We start from the raw sequence: 16,629 nt of genomic DNA, 5'->3' as shown, positions 1-16,629 counted from the left end.
TCATTTTTTCGTACCTAATCAACGTAGAGAGTTATTTCTTCGTATTCCAATTTAATCTTAACAAGAGAAGAAACACGGCAATATAAAAAAGAACAAATACAACTAAATTATACTTCTTTTCTTCTTCTTCTTCAATTGTCTTCTATTTAATTATTCTAATTTGAGAAATAAAGCAATGGAAAAAAAAAATGTTTCTTTGTGAATAAAATTTTTGCCTCGATTAAAAGTCATTTTTTTTGTAACTAAAATCTTAACGTATTTAAATAAGGATTAAAATGACACTTTTGTCTTTTGTTCGAATTTTCTTGATTTAATTATTCTAATCTAAAGTAACGTACCAAGAGGACGAATAAAGCATCGCATCGCAGTAGTAACCGTAGAATCACTTGAGTTCCGTAGTTAGACTCGAGATCGAAGGTGTGTTGCAAGGCGTGGAAGAGAGAGAGAAGGAACTCTCCTTCCTTTCTCGAAGGCACCATTTTCAATCCCTTCGTTCGATGACTAGAAGGAAGGAGCTTTTCCGTGTGTGTATGAGTGTATAACTGTGTCCATGTATGCGAGACCAAACTTTAATTAGGTGCTCTTCGATGTTGCACAGCTTGAGATGACGCTCCACCACACACAAATACGCACCCATACATACACATATTCACAAACAGACACGTATGTATATATACCTTTGGGATGTGTATACTAGTCGTATATTCGTGTGTATGTAAATGTGCGATGTGTGTGTATCTATACCATATTGCACAAGTTTGGAACCAATGGAAATGGACATTGGGTGGAAAGTATATGCGTGTTTGAAGGACGAATAAAGGTGGTATTAAAAAGACTTTTAGATAGAGTAGAAAGGAGGAATAGTTAGATATATATATACATGTATATATAACAAGAAACTTTACTTGAATCGAAAAGAGACGAACGTTTGCTTGTAACGAACGCGACTCGCATGATCCTAGACAGAAAAAAGCAAGACTAGAAAGGGGGTGTGGGTAACGGGGATAGAGGACGACTTTTGTACACGTCAGATTGAAATTTAGCGTGGGATTTCAATGAGTCCCCGAAGTAGTAGCGAGATTACCTTCAGCCTGATACTACTTCGACGTATGTACTACAACTCCGTTTCAACGGATCCCGTTCGACTTAGGGTTGGGTAGAGTTCATCTTTTTCCATTCTTCTTTCCTAGATTCACCCCCTGTACTTTAACGTCCAACGAATCTATTAAACTGGTCGATAGAATGCGGCTACGTATTTCGAAAAAGCGAATTCATCTATTTATTTGTTGCCTCCATAATATGATACGTTTCTTTTCACGTTCTCAAACTTTTCCTTGGATTTGAATTAGAAAAATTGAATATATATATTTAAAGTATTTCTTTTTCTTCCTATTTTACCGTATATTCCTAAAAAATATGTAAATTAATGTAGGAGATTATATAATACGCATTCATATTTTGCAATAATAAGAAAATAATGTAAGAGATGATAGTTAAATGAATAAATTCAGATAATCGATACGTTGTATGTCAAGTTTTCCCTATTAATGCTTACAGCAATGTTATACAAGTCAAGAAAAAGAAATACGTGCAAGAAAAGGAGGTAGAAAAGAGTCTAGTCGTTTGTAAGACGTGGGAAACGACATAAGGCTAAATAGAAAATAAAAAAGTTACGCCCAAAAGTTCGTTAGGTTTTTCCACCTAATAAGATCAATTTTTCGATAATGAAGTCTTGTTCCTCTTTCGGGGGTGAAAGTATCGAAGTCCAAGACACTAAGGGATGAGAATTCTTTTTTAGTCGACATAGACGAAAAAAGAGAAAAGATAGAAAGGGTAGAATCTTCGATTCGGAGGGTTAGTTAAAAGAACCCCCTATCGAAAAGAATTGGAGAGGGGGAAGGAAGGAATGGGGATTCGGTGCCTTTTAAAATCCATTGGAAAGTCGTTAATGTCTTTAAAGCGTCTTCATGTTTTCCTTGATGTCCGATGTCCCAGACGAATAAAACTTTGCAACGTGGAAGTGGAAAACCAATTGGAGAACATGCGAGTGGTTCTTGTTATTCAATTTTCGATACCGATGAAACAGTTAATTAAACAAAGACAACGAAGATTGAGATTTACATTCGATATTCTTTTTCTACGTATGCATGTATAATATATTTTTATTTTTATTATATTCGTAAGAACCTTTGATATTTCTTTTTTTGATGTTCTCTGCTCTGGCTATTTTATACGAATTAAAAATTAATGTAATGTTTATTAACGAATATTCTTTGAAATATCGATAATAGTGAGAATCGAAAGGATAATTAATACAAAGTTCATTTGGTATCGAGTATTGAATAATATTTTTCGATAGTTACGAACTATACTTGAGATTTAAACGCGTTCGATACTTTGTTAATCAAAATTTGGCGTAATATTGAAAATAATATTTGAAAAGAATTGAAAAGATAATTAACTAAAAAATGATTTAGTATCGAAATTTTGTTCGGGGAAAAATATTGATAACGTTAGCAACCATCGTGACCATAACTTTCATCCCTCGTTCGTGAAAGACTTTAGCATCGGCACGTCAAGAGAAATGTGTCGTTGTATTTTTTTTTCTTTTTTTTTTAGTCGTTCGGATGGTCGACAATGTGTTTCTGTGTTACGTAGAAGTCGTCGTTGAGCTTTGACTATCGTTGTGACCTAGTAAATAAATACTCTGGAAGTATTCTTGGTATCATTCACGAAAGCATATCTGGATTTTCTTCCGATCGTTTGAACGTTTCAGGATAGTCGACGTGTCGAGAGTAAATCTTCTATTTGTCGAATTAGTGACACGTTTAAAATAATTCTATATCTCATGTCACTCGAAATGTTACGTTAAAAAAAACTCAACTATGATTTTTCATTTTGTTGAATCCAATAACTTGCATTCGAATGCATCGGGCATTAGATTTTGTAAAATAACATTATTAAACAGATCTCTCGTCAATAGAAAGAACATAATATTATTATAAAAACGCGTAGCAACTGGTATTTTTTGGTCAATAAATAAGATTTACAGGATACAATAGGACGTCACGTTTGTGTGTCAGTTTTATCGTTAATTGTTATGCAAGCAAAAGTTGGATTTTATCGAGATCAATGTTGGAACGCGTGACCGAGGTTAAAAGCAAACGACCGCTTTGATTCATTGACCGAATTAACGGATCGTTGAATCGAATCTGATTCACGGATTTCCACCTTTCCTTTCTATCCGGTTAGAGAGACGAAACCATTTCGTCTCGTTTCGTTTCGTCTCGTCTCGTCCCGTCTCGTCTCATCTCGTTTCGATCATATGAACGATCTTCAGTGATGCTTCCTGTACGATGCTTTTTGCTTTATATTTTAATTGCAAGCGTCGAATATTTTATAAAACAATTCTCTTATGTCGTCGGAAGTGTCACATTCATTTTTTTGAAAAAATTCATTATATTACTATTATTAGCCTAATATAGAAATCATTATTTTTTCGGTCAAACATACTTTTTCAATCTATCTTTGTATATTACATCTACGTACACATATGCATATATCAATATACCCCTCAAATATGAAACCATATTTTTTTTACCATCCTGTATATAGGTATCTATCTTTCTAATAGGCGTCAATTAAATTATTACTTTAGAAGATGAATTTTTGACCGTTAATTCGATTTATCGGTCTGAGTTAATCCACGAATGAATGATTTTCTTGGGAGATTCTCGTCGTACCTTTATAATTAACTAAGGATATATTGATAATTCATCGAAAGTCAAACGTCGATCGGTTCGAAAACGGTTATGCACAATTGGGGAGACACTTTAAAAAATATATAGATAAGATGAAGAATAGATAAGATTCTGAAGCATGGTAGATAGAAGAAAAAGAAACGCGATCGATATCACTCGATTACGATCTCTCGAATTAAACTCTAGAGTTAAACGGAAATGGGGTCGGATAGAGGATTATTATTCGATTGGCTAAATTGAACGCTTTTCTTTACAACTTCATATCGCGATTTTGACAATTTTGACGTTTGCCATTGGATTCGCGAATAGAGATTTCGAGATTTTCATATAAATTTAGATAATTTCCAACTATCGACAGATATATTTTCAAAATATTGCATTATGATTTGTAATATTGTTAGTCGTAATAATTATTACGAATTTCCACCATTAAATTAATCAGATAATGTCAATGCACATGTATGTGCAGATGTAGAAAATAGAAATTAGTTTAATAGGAAATTTATGGTGTTGTATACAATGTAACTATTACATATATTTCTTGATACAACTAATATTTAGCAGAAAATAATTTTCAAAATATGAATCAACAAAGTTGAAGACTTGAAAATGATTAAAAAACTGTTTGGCATATTAATTGAATAGTTTAAACTTCAGAAATATGGATATACGAGTATTTAACTTTAGATATACATAGCTTGTTAATATATTATGTTGTCCCATAAGTTGTTTCCTTTTTTTGAGGATCAAGGATATATCAAAGAGTTAACGTTCGATGTACTATGGCACGTCACTAGGTATCCGCATTATAACCGAGGTGCAATCTAACGAGGAGAAGGAGGACATAGTCAACCCTCTCTCACTCTCACTCTCTCTCTCTCTCTCTCTCTCTCTCTCTCTCTCTCTCTCTCTCTCTCTCTCTCTCTCTCTCTCTCTGTATATCTCTCTGTCGTCTTTATTCTCTTGTAACGCAAGCTGCAAAAGGGAGAGGGTTTAGGAGTAAAAGGGGGGAAGGGAGTCAAGTAGCTGCGAGCCTTTGTAACAGCGTGGTGTACCGTGTATGTAACGAGTTTCCAATAATGGCCTCAGCTGCGTCTCGCCATTGGCTTTAGGTTTGGCTGCGGTAGTTGCCATTGCTACTGCCATTGCAGTAGTGCCATTGCCGTAGTGCCATTGCCGTGGTGCCATTGCCGTGGTGCCATTGCCGTTGCTATTGTTGTTCTTCCTACTACTGACGAACGTGGCTAACGGTTATCGCCTGGGTTTCTCGTCATTTCCCTGCTTCATCTTTCCTCTTTACTTCCTTCCTTCCTTCCTTCCTTCCTTCCTTCCTTCATTCCTTCATTCCTTCATTCTTTCTTTCTCTTTTTAGCTATGCACACTTTTTACATTCGCAGGTGTATGCACTTCAGTTGTTGATTCAGGTTTTTCGTTCAATTTACCTTATTTCATTAATTTCATTACAGTTGTGTTATTTATTTATTTTGTATATATTGTTAGTTTGAACTTGTTTCTATAATATGCACACTTTTAGTTCTAAATCATCCTAAATGCATTTATAAGCGAGTTGGAAGTTAAGGAGTTAGTTGGTTTAAAATCGTAACTGGGTCCATCAAACGTTCACACTAACTTTCTCGAGAGAATTGAGCTCAAACTTTGCCGTAATCTCGACGATTCTTTTGAAAAAGAAAATTATTCCAAAGTCTTTTCCGGAAGTCCTTATGCACGCGATCGATGTCACTTTCCACGAAATTAGGTGAGTCGTTTAACTCCCTTGAATCCCTGGTGGAGCCGTTAGTAACCCAACGTATGTTGCCTGTACTGGTATATGTACGTGAAAGGACTTCGAGTTTGGAGGACTACGAGGACGGACAAGTCCCTTGAGAGCAAAGAGAAACTACAAGCAAAATTACGATCTTTCCGTTAGGATGAAATCGTTCAAGACAGATCTATAGATCGGTTGGATCGTTTATCGTCGAATAGGGATTTCATTTCTCTACGAATTATTTCTGACAGTACTTTCAAACTTTCGCTAAAACATTTGTCATTCCATCTTTTGTTTTTTCTTTTTTAAACAGGATAAGAGAGAGATCGTTTAATTATTTTTCTATAAAAATACAAATACGTATAAAGTAAATCGACAATTTAGAAAGGTTATGCAATACCATCGACTTTTTGTAAATTAAATAATATTTCGAGCTAGATGGGTTTATATCTTTCCATAGAGAATATCGAGTTTCATCGAGTAATGCGTTAAAGAATTTAATTCTATTACACAAAACTAAATTGATTTTACCATAACTGTTACGCGTCCACCCACGAAAATGAATTAATAAGTTGAGAATAAACCTACCCCATTCATAGTCATCAAACATTTACTAGAAACGTTTGGCACTAATATTATTCTTTACGCACCAGGGTAATCAAAGTTACTCCAATTACGTATAAAGATTACTTCTCCAAAGTGAACACCGTATGATCTATAAATTGCCACTATGTTATATTGGTTAAATCAATTTCTACGCCAATAACAAAAATAACATTTATGATCTTTCGCAACTGTTTTTACGAGTACAGTATGGTAGGTACATATAAAACCTGTTGAAACTTTTATATGACACACAAATCAAATCGGATTTTATACTTCTGACCGAAAGAAAGAGAGAGAGAGAGAGAGCTTTGGCTTTTTGGAAAAATAAAACCAAAAAGAAGTGAAAAAAAAAAAAAGAAAAAGATATATAAACCGGGTGGAAAAAAATGGAATGGAAAAATTCAGTTGGTTGTAGAGAAGCACCGAGAATGATGCGTCACTCGGCCACGCAACGAGCTGTCCGTGAATCATCGAGGACAACGTAGATCGCAACCCTTTGCCATCGGACCTCCAGCCCCACACACCTCTCACCCCTTCTGATCTGCTAACTCGGACATTGCCGAGGTCACGTGACGCGCGATGTTTCATTTCGAGAGATATACATGCATGCGCACCCACACGTACTTATGGTCAAACAAACATAGATACTCGCATCCGCGTGCATACATACAAACAAACCTAGATACATACATAGATATATAGTGTATATATGTAGATAGGTCGTCATCGAGGAAAGGGTCGCGCGTACTCCAATCTCCACATCGGTTGGCCACTGCCTTTAGGAGGGCTGATAACGCTCATATTCTGCTGATTGCCATTCGGTGATCCGCGATTAATTTACTGCGTAAACGCGTGTGAAACTGGATGAGCTGTTAATTAGTGGCGTTTAATGGGACTTCCCTATTCTACTCCTCGCTTTTCTTCTCTCCCTCTCTCGGTACTTTTTTTTCCTCATCAATGTATGCTTTGGAAAGTTGTTTATCATTTATTTTCATCTCTGATATCCATGATACAATCATCAATTTTATTGGCTTCACATTATAATAATATTAAAGTGTGTGGATGTGAATGTTATCATTTAAAACTAGATAGGTGAACATTTATTTTCTTACCTTTGCCGATCAACCAATTCTTAAGAAAGATATGTTTTAGTTTCAAAGTAGATGCCTTTAAATGCATATGTGTTCAATGATCTGTCTATCTTATAAACAAAATGAATCAAATTCGATTTAGAATACATACTTATGACATACATATTTTGAAAAATGCAATTTTCAGATTTGATCTATTAAATAGATTAAAATATTCAAATACCCAATTTAAAACTATTCAGCAAACCAACACTCGACGATCTCATATATATTATCTAATTCTGTCAATTTTGTTATCCATATTTTCTTATAAAAAAAAGGGAAGGAAAAAAATTGTCTAATTTATCTATCTCTCGGTTATCTCCTATTTCATTTTGATAAATAATATCACTGTACACCTATTTTACCATACCATGGTTCGCGATAAAACAATGTAAAAACAATGATGAAAAATAGACAGAGTAGATATCGCAAATAAAAAATAGTATATTGCAAGCGTGTATGCCCGTGAATCCACGCGAACAAGCACACCACACTGGTACTCGATGCGATCAGGGAAATTTCAAGCTTAAGGGTCTGTATCTCATTGGTTCAAGGGGTTATTGGCTCATGGAAATGCCACTCTGTTATAGTTCATTGAATTCGTATCGATCTACTAGCCTGTTCGATACGCGCACTGCTGTGGATGGTGTTGCTGGTAACAGCGAGGGAGAGGATGCTTCGCGACCGAAAGAACGAAGGGAGAAGGGCTTCGGTAGGTGCTTTTAGGAAGAGACACGTGAAACACTTTCTGTTGCAAGACTGGAGCCTCGAGGTATTACAGAGAACGTGACAATAAACTTTGTTCTTTATAATAACCCTAAAAAATTGCATCAAACGAATTTATTTATTTAGAAAAAGTTTGCCGCCAGGTTTTTTCTAAGTTACATTATTCCTTCGTGTACGTTAAAACTAATACAACCCAAATGATCTGAAGTGACCTGGCAAGTGGAATAGAACGATATAATAGTTTTCATTGTGCATAAGTAATGTCAGTCGGGTGGAACAATGGGAAGTATTGTTATATTCAAGTAAGAGCGAGAAAGATAGAAGAGAGAGATAGAAAGAGTTACAGTATAAATGTAAATACAGTAGTTGACGTTTGTTCCTTGCGGGCTTCGTGCATTCAGCGTAAAATATATTTCAATGAAACAAAAATCCATTTTAATGGGTAATTCTTTTTTGCAAGGAACGTTTAACATTCCGATTGAACTATTACTATTTATGAATACTTATTTTTATAATTTGCTTGATTCTTGCAAAGACATAAACTGTTAGCACGCAGTTTAACCCGTTACCGAAAAAGAAAATATTCCAAACTTGAATATTTCACATTCCATAAGAAGAATTATCAGATACACCCTTTAGATATACACAGGATACTCGCGATACACAATCTCTCTAAGAAAAGATTTATAGTCGGTAAGAAAGAAAATTCTTTGAGTAACAACCTTTGTTAATTAATATTGATAATCTAAGCGTACAAACACACAGACGCAAACCCCTTTTTTGTTTTTCTTTTTTTTTTTCCTTATCGTTATAAAACGAGCCAGGATCGATCTCTCATTCTCAATCTTTTTTCTTTTTCGTATTTTTTTCCTTTTCCCTTTCCTCCCTTCCTCTTTCTTTCTTTCTTTCTTTCTTTCGTTCTTGCTTGCTTCCTTCCTTTTTTTATTCTTCGATACAATGTAGCGGTTCGACGTAACGATCCACTTACGGAAAATGCTATGGCAAAGGAAGAAAGGCTCTTGTCGCTTCTACTCGGACATCGTTCTTTCCTTCTCCTTTCCTCCTCGTACCTCGAACCCTTCTCCTCTCTACCTCTATCTTTTTCTCTCTCTTCTCCATTCTCTTTTATTCTCTCTATTCCGCTTTTTTCGAAAGGAATCCTCTTAGTCTTCTAGTGGTTCGCCGTCCTTGCATCAGAAATATGCTTTCGGTTTATAAAATCACGTCTATATACCCGTTCGTTTCGGCGTAAACCTTCTTATTTCTACGTGTTCGTACTGTGTATACGGGTCTACAAATACGTCTATAGATAGAACACATAGCCAAACACGTATATGCATATATATATATATATATATATAGAAGATTTCGCTTCTTTCACCCTCCTTCGGATGTACTCGACCAACCACCTCCCTATCACAACCCCTTCTCTTCATCCCACCCCCGAGCCTAACCCCAACTACTCCGTTTCCCTCTCTCCGTTTTAGCCCACAGCACTAGCTCGGCCGAGCCACCCTGGTACCACCCTCCCGCCACCTTCCCGCCACCCTCTACGAGCAGCCAGCAGCAGGGTGGTTCGTCTTATCGCGAAGCTTCTGGTCTATCGATTGACCGAGGAAGCATTGCTTCGCAAAGTGAAAATCGCCATGACCAGTCTTCGGCTTGAAATATTTCGTAATCCTAAGAAGCCGACTTTTCTCTCCTCATAAAAGCTTTTGCCAGAGGATCGAAGAGTTTACGCGTCGTGCACCGTTCGTCTTGTAAATAAGAGATGCGTCGCTTCGGTAAAATGGAACGGATATATGTATTCTATACGTATGTATGGATATACATATATGTATATGTATGCCGGGATGATGTACTACGTGTGTATGTATATCTTGCTCGGCCGGATTAAATTATCTAACCTTTCTCGTTCACTGAGAAAGCCAGTTCGGAAAGTGGACTTAGCGAAAAGAGGATCTTACGGTTTTGTTTTTTTCTTTTTCTCTTTTTTTTCTTTTTGGTTTGTTTAGTTTAGTTAGCATGTCTACTACTCTCCATTTAAAAGTTTCCCTTCAGGGTTGCTCGATTTTGATGATTTCTTACAGTGTAACAAGGTACAGGTAGATATGGTCGAATATCGCGTACGGGCAAATGGTTTATTTGTCATGTTTGCAATTAGCCGACACACCGATTGTCTATATTCGGATCGTTCTTTCTCGAAAGGACGCTTATTGCCTACACATGGAAACACCATTGGGAGTGGGTGGGTAGGTGGCTTTAGATTCGTCCGTGCGGTACGCACGGTAGTCGCATGTGCGCATAATGATCTTCCTACGACCGTTTTGACTCTGTATTCGTGTTTGTCGTTTCCATACTAATACACATACACGTATACACGTACGCGCGTATTTAGGTACTCCCTCTTTTCCTCCCACAACCAACCTCCCTCATATCCCTGTGTAACACGTAAGTATGTAATCGAGCTCGCGTGTGTTGCGCCAACCTGGAAAGGTTGCCTTTAATTAGCATAACTACTACGCGCACCAACATTGGCCGGAACGTAGTGCTCTGTATGGTGGTAATATGCACCCCAACTAGTCCTTGAGTTATTGCCTGATCAATAATCTATATGTAGTACCAACAGTACTGTAGGGCGAGCTAGTGTCCACCTAACGGACCGAGCGTACCGTAAGCTTGCCTTCTGAATATTGCAGCTGGGGTATCACTGCTCCAATATATATACATGAATATATATGTGTGTGTGTGTGTGTGTACATATGTCTATATATTTTTCTCTTTATCTCTTATTCTCTTTCTTTATATGACGAAAAATGTGGGCCAAGTTTCGTAAACCTCCTACAAAACTCTGGATTTATCTTCCTTCGGTCAAGGCAACTATCCACTACGATCCATTTCCAATGGGTTAAATTGAGCCAAATCGATTAATTCTGATAAACAATAGGGAGAATAAATTGTTTTAGTTCTATACATTGTTATGTCATTTATTATTCAATTATTGCAAATATTATTGTCATTTGGTGGTGTAAATTGATTTTAAATAATACGTATTGAAGCATTAATTGAATACTATGATAATTCAGTTTTGCAAAATTCTCTAAACGAAGTTACAATTTTTTATTTAGGGTGTTCGAAATCTAGTACTGTAATTTGGTATTGAAAAAAAAAAAATTATATTTCGAAAAAATACAAATACACATGCGTGCACCAAGTTATATGGCGTTATAAAGGATTAATCGCTGTGACCCAGTAAACAAAACTATTTTTTGTCAAGCTCACCAACCGTGCGTTTATGTCATTCGTCTCGGTTTTTTCTTCTTGATAAAAAGTAGAAAATTAAAACGTAGAAAAACATAGGAAAAAAAAAAAATAAAAGTAAAATTGAAATGACTAATTAACTAGTAATAGTTCTAAAACGTAGGCGTATCACTTGTCCATTGTTTTTTATTTCTATCTGTATTCTCTTTTTTCTTTCTTATTGAAAATGTTGTTGTTCTCTTTTCTTGGATAGAAGACGGCCTCGAAGAATGACGAGACCTCGAGCGTTAATAATTCGACTGGCTAAGGGTTTCTAGATTTAACGGTATGCCTTTCCAACCGTTATGTGCTTGTTAAGCGACCGGTGAAGTACGCGCAGAGAAATGACGCAGAAGTGGGATTAGTGGGTGGTAAATTGGAGACACGTACGCGTCTGGATCTACAACTCGTCCCTCGTTCCTTTTTTCCAACCCAGGAAACGATCGGCCATCGATTTTATTTCATTTTGTTGTTTAATAGATTACGGACATTTATTATGATCATTATTATTATTTTCATTATTATTAGATGACTACCATCATCATTATTATTACTTTTAATAATAGGATTATTATAAGTATTTCGAGATTTTAATTACGCAAAATGCGCGTCTAAAATGGTGTCATTAAATTTATTAATGTATTAAGTACTTTTTAAAAAGTAATAAAATTTACCTTGAAATTTAGGTTACATTGTTAGAGAAATAATATTCGATATTGTATTAAAATTTAATAGGAAAATTATCATGGGGTTTTTAGTCAAATCGAAGTACGAGGAAAACATTTATTTTGTCATTCCACAAAATTTGAAATCGAAAATATTTGTTATTCCGTAAAATAAGTTATAGTTGATGCAGTATAATAATATTATATTGTATTAAAAATAAAATAAATGCTGTTCGTTATGCCAAAAGGATTAACCCTGTATACAGTCGTGTAACGTTGAATAATTTTTTAGAAATTCATATCTCGGAGACCCTGTTCATTTTTGATACACCCTATATATCGAGTAGCATTGAATCGGCCAATTAGAGAAGCGACAATAGTAAGCGACAATAGTAAGCGTTAATATTGTTATGCAAATCTAAATGCATATTGATTACTTCGCGAAGGAAATATCGTTTATCGTGGATGTAGAAATTAATGAAAAAAATGGTAGATCGAATTAACGGGGGCTGAAAGGGAGGAGCAGAGACCTGGAGGGATAAATATGATTGGATTTGAATCGATGCTACTATCGATATTAAAAATTCTTAAGTTTAATCGTTATCGATGTCTCCTTCCAATAGGTGGTATGCTACGCGTCTTCGTAATTAGATCAGGTGTGCCAGGATATCGTCGTATTAGCATTGATTCCATCTACAACGTATACTAACTGCTGCGGTAGGCATTGACTAACAATTAGTAAGATTTCGAATTCAAGCAGGAATTACCCTGCAAATGTTGTCCTCTCAATGAACTTGGAATTTGGGAAAACGTTTGGTTACTTTCCCGCGTTAAACTCCCTCAATCGGTTTTATTCGACATGCTAATTAACAGATTAACACGAATCTTGATTATGTCACTTTCTTTCCTATTTCTTCGTCAGCATTTGTTTTCATTTTACGCGTTTAATGTAATCTTCATTTCTTCATTAACTTTTTAATAACTCTTACAGGAATGTCATTAAACTCGACTGATTTAAAAACTTTGGATAATTAATCTAATTGAAGATTCTTATTACTAGAGCTTGTTTATCTAGCGTTGCTTTTTTGGTATAAGATTTTTTACTTAATTTCTTTTTTAGATCTACCCATTTGTTTTTTTTTTTCAATATAACGATTGATCATTCCAGTCAAATGATTGATTTATCCGACATATTAAAACGAAATAATTATTGTCTATCAAATAAATTTGTTGTTCGTATTAAAGAGATTAATTTAAACGTCGGCACTTAAGAAGTACTTGGGTATCTCTCGCAAATAAAACATTTTACGAGCACATACAAGACTTATGTAATAAAGAGGTGTAGGTATAGTTAGTTGGATGTACCCATGGAGAAAATTTATTCGCGTAGTTTGTTTCAAGGAAAGTTGATCTAGCTTGTATGGGCAGTAATAGTAGTAGTTCATCGTTCGGTAAATTTTTCTCATACGTTCGTCGTCTATATTAATGAGGAAAAGAGAGAAACAAAGATGAAACAAAAGAAAAAGAAACGGAGATACAAATTTATTTCATGATTAAGGGCAAATGTAAACACTTTTCGCAAAGTAAAATATCTTTTTTCTTTTACACACAATTTATTGCTTCTTAAGGCATAGAGAGAGAGAGAGAGAGAGAGAGAGAGAGAGAGAGAGTTGCTTCTTCATTTTAGAAATTGCCATTTTGAATAACTCTTGATTCGAAGTAATTTCGATTTTTAGAAAAAGAAAACACGTTGATTTAAATATCGAGGAGGAAAATTTTAAATCAATATTGATAAAATTTGAAGTACCACTCTTAGAACCTCGGCGAAACCCCTACTTTGAAATTTTAAATACAACTCCCATCCTTGTGATATATCATTTTAAAGGTAATCAAAATCCGCGTCTAATCACGTTGGAAAAATTAAATATGATCAATTCGTTTATGAAATGTAATGAAAAGTTACAAGATATAGAGCCCAAAATGAAAATCCATATATGTAATAAAAAAGAAAATACATAGATATATATGTATTGAGGGATGATTATAGAGGAGAGAAGTAATAGGGAAAAGGAAGGGATACGTATAGAAATTTGCTAGCGAGCGAGTACTAATTTCGATTTTTGTCGAAAACGGTACGTTCGGTAGGAACGGTACACGATAGGAGAACGCGAGCGAATTCGCGCGAACGAGCGAGCTAGCGAATACAAGAAAAAGAAAAAGAGAAAGAGAAAGAGAGAGAGAGAGAGAGAGAAGTTCTCTTGCACGGATGAGCAAGCAGTCCGGTTCTCTCCGTTCGACGCAGTTCGGTTCGGTTTCTAGCCAGTAAGCGGCAGATTAAAGAGAAATGGCTACACGTTCATATTGATTTTTGTCCTCAGTTCGCTGGTGGATGTGGAGGGTGGCAGTCGAGAGGGAGACCACCAATCTTTACATCTCCCTTTCTGTCTCTCTCTACCTTCCACCTACCTACCACTCTCTCTCTCTCTCTCCCTCACTCTCACTCTTTCCTGGTTCTACCACTTTTCACCCTCTCTTTCTCTCTCTCTCTCTATCTATCTATCTCTCTCCCTCTCTCTTTCTTTCTTTCTTTTACTCTCTGTCTCTCTTTTCCTTTTCTCTCTGTCTATCTATCACTCTTTTTCTCTTTCCCTATACCTAGTTCCTCGTCCACCGCCTCTTCCTCCTGGTGTTCCTCCTCCTGGTGTTCCTCCTCCTGTTCTATCTCACCCCTCCGCCGCTATTCGAAACCCTCTTTTTCTTTCCCGCCGCATTCAGTTCGAACTCTATCCTTGTCCTCGTTACTCCCGGAGGCTTTCAGCCCGGCCGTCCGTCCGTGCCTCTCCGTGCCGGCCGGGCTATCCCGGAGGTGAAAACTCGTCAAAAAAATATACGTCCGTCGATCGCGAACGATGTCGGCGCTTCATGTAAGAACTGATCGCTGAAGATATAAAGATTCAGAGAAAGATGGACGCCCCATAGACAATATTATTATTCTATTTAATATATCGCAGTTAACGCATTTATATCATTATTTGTTAATAAATGTATGCGTATACTTTTTCTATAGGTCGTCAAAGATTATTACTTATAGCGTTCTTTTCTATTTTGCATGCACGTACGTATGTATCTCTTTTCTTCCCTATTCTTTTTTTTGCATATTAATTATAGTATAAAAAGATGAGTACGCGAGAGCAATTTTTATGCATCTACTTTTTAATATCTTTGGAAATTTGAATATTCGTTAACGAGAACACTATCGCAAAAAAAATATTCATTTTAATCCCCTATAACTCTTTCCTTTTGTTTTTTTTTCGTGTAAAATGGATGGATGAAAAAACATTAACTGTACGCTGTTGACTTCGGGGAGCCGATAAAAAGGCGCGCAACCTTTTGGGGTAGTATTATTAAGTGTGAGTAAAAGTGAGGGTAATCCTTGTAATTTGTTTTGTTGTAAATTTGGATAGATTTTGGAAACGTTATTATAACGCATTTGGAAATACGTTTAACTTGCTCGTAATAGAGCCCTTTTCCCCCAGAGGGTCATTCCATGGGCAACTCTTGGAAACGAACGTTATTTCGATCGACTTCGCGGTTTAAATTCTAACTTCTCTCGTTCCAGCGAAGTAACACAATTATAGTTAACACAAATAGCGGCGTGCGGCGCGCGGCCGAATCGCGACGCGGAAACTACGCTCGACGGGAAACTGGAATCGCGTTATCGCGGTAGAACCGCACACGGATACAGAGAAACACCGTCACGCACGTTGCATTTATCGTTCCAAACCGAAATCGGCATTGTCTTTCCTGCCGATTCGATTAACTCCTTTCTACCTAAAATAACGATAACTCTTGCTTTTTTCTCTTTACTTCTGTTTGAATATTTAGTTAAAAAGTATTTGATCAAAATGAGATATATTAGTTTAGTTGGTTAGCCTTTTTAGAAATTCTTTTCGTTACAATAGCAAATATAATAGCGATCCGAATAACGACAATAGTATTAAAAGGTGGGCTGACGCGAAGTGGAACGTAACAAAGTCAAGGAAAAGAAATAAAAGAAATAGAGGAAATTATTCGTCCGCGCGAACGATCTCGAGGGTACGCTTCGAACGACGAATATAATCATCCCTTTGGAGGTCCGAGAAGAAGTCGAGCGTGTTGGGAGAGAGCTACCGTACCTAGGGAAAGAAAGATAGATGACAAGGAAGGGATAGTTAGAAGGTAGAGATGGTCGGGGTCCACCGAGAAATAATCATTTCTTCGTTGAAGCTTCGAAGTTCGGTATAGCTCGAAGGTAGAAATGGTGGCCTCAGTGCTGGCTCGTCTTTCTGCCCGGAACTTGACAAATTTTCAATAACATCGCTAATTGGCCGGTTATTTTATCCAGAGAGAAAGAATTCACCGATAGCTTAGTTGGGTCCAAGCTTCATCATCACCACCAACTCAGAGACGAGGAGGACGTTCGTTGGTTCGTTCGTTCGTTGGTTCGTTCGTTGGTTCGTTCGTTGGTTCGTTCGTTCGTTCGTTCCAGAACTCGTACCTCTCTCCTCCTCCTTCAGCTCATACTCTTCATCCTCCTCTTCCTTCCTTCTCCTGCTTCTCCTCTTTTGGTGGGTCGCTCGCCATCCGGTTCGTATCCAGCGGCTATCAATGTATAGAACGTAGTATCGATCCTC

General features: G+C 36.5%; 1 protein-coding gene across 1 annotated transcript in view; it reads left to right on the top strand.

Annotated features, from left to right (window-relative positions):
- Nucleotides 1–16,629, top strand: part of LOC106789262 (homeobox protein onecut) — a 65,208-nt gene that overhangs the window by 13,588 nt on the left and 34,991 nt on the right. The window lies entirely within an intron of this gene.

This window comes from Polistes canadensis, unplaced genomic scaffold (genome assembly GCF_001313835.1).
Source record: "Polistes canadensis isolate GaletaPanama2010 unplaced genomic scaffold, ASM131383v1 scaffold_173, whole genome shotgun sequence".
Taxonomy (NCBI): Eukaryota; Metazoa; Arthropoda; class Insecta; order Hymenoptera; family Vespidae; genus Polistes; species Polistes canadensis.
This window is presented reverse-complemented; position numbering and strand designations above follow the sequence as displayed.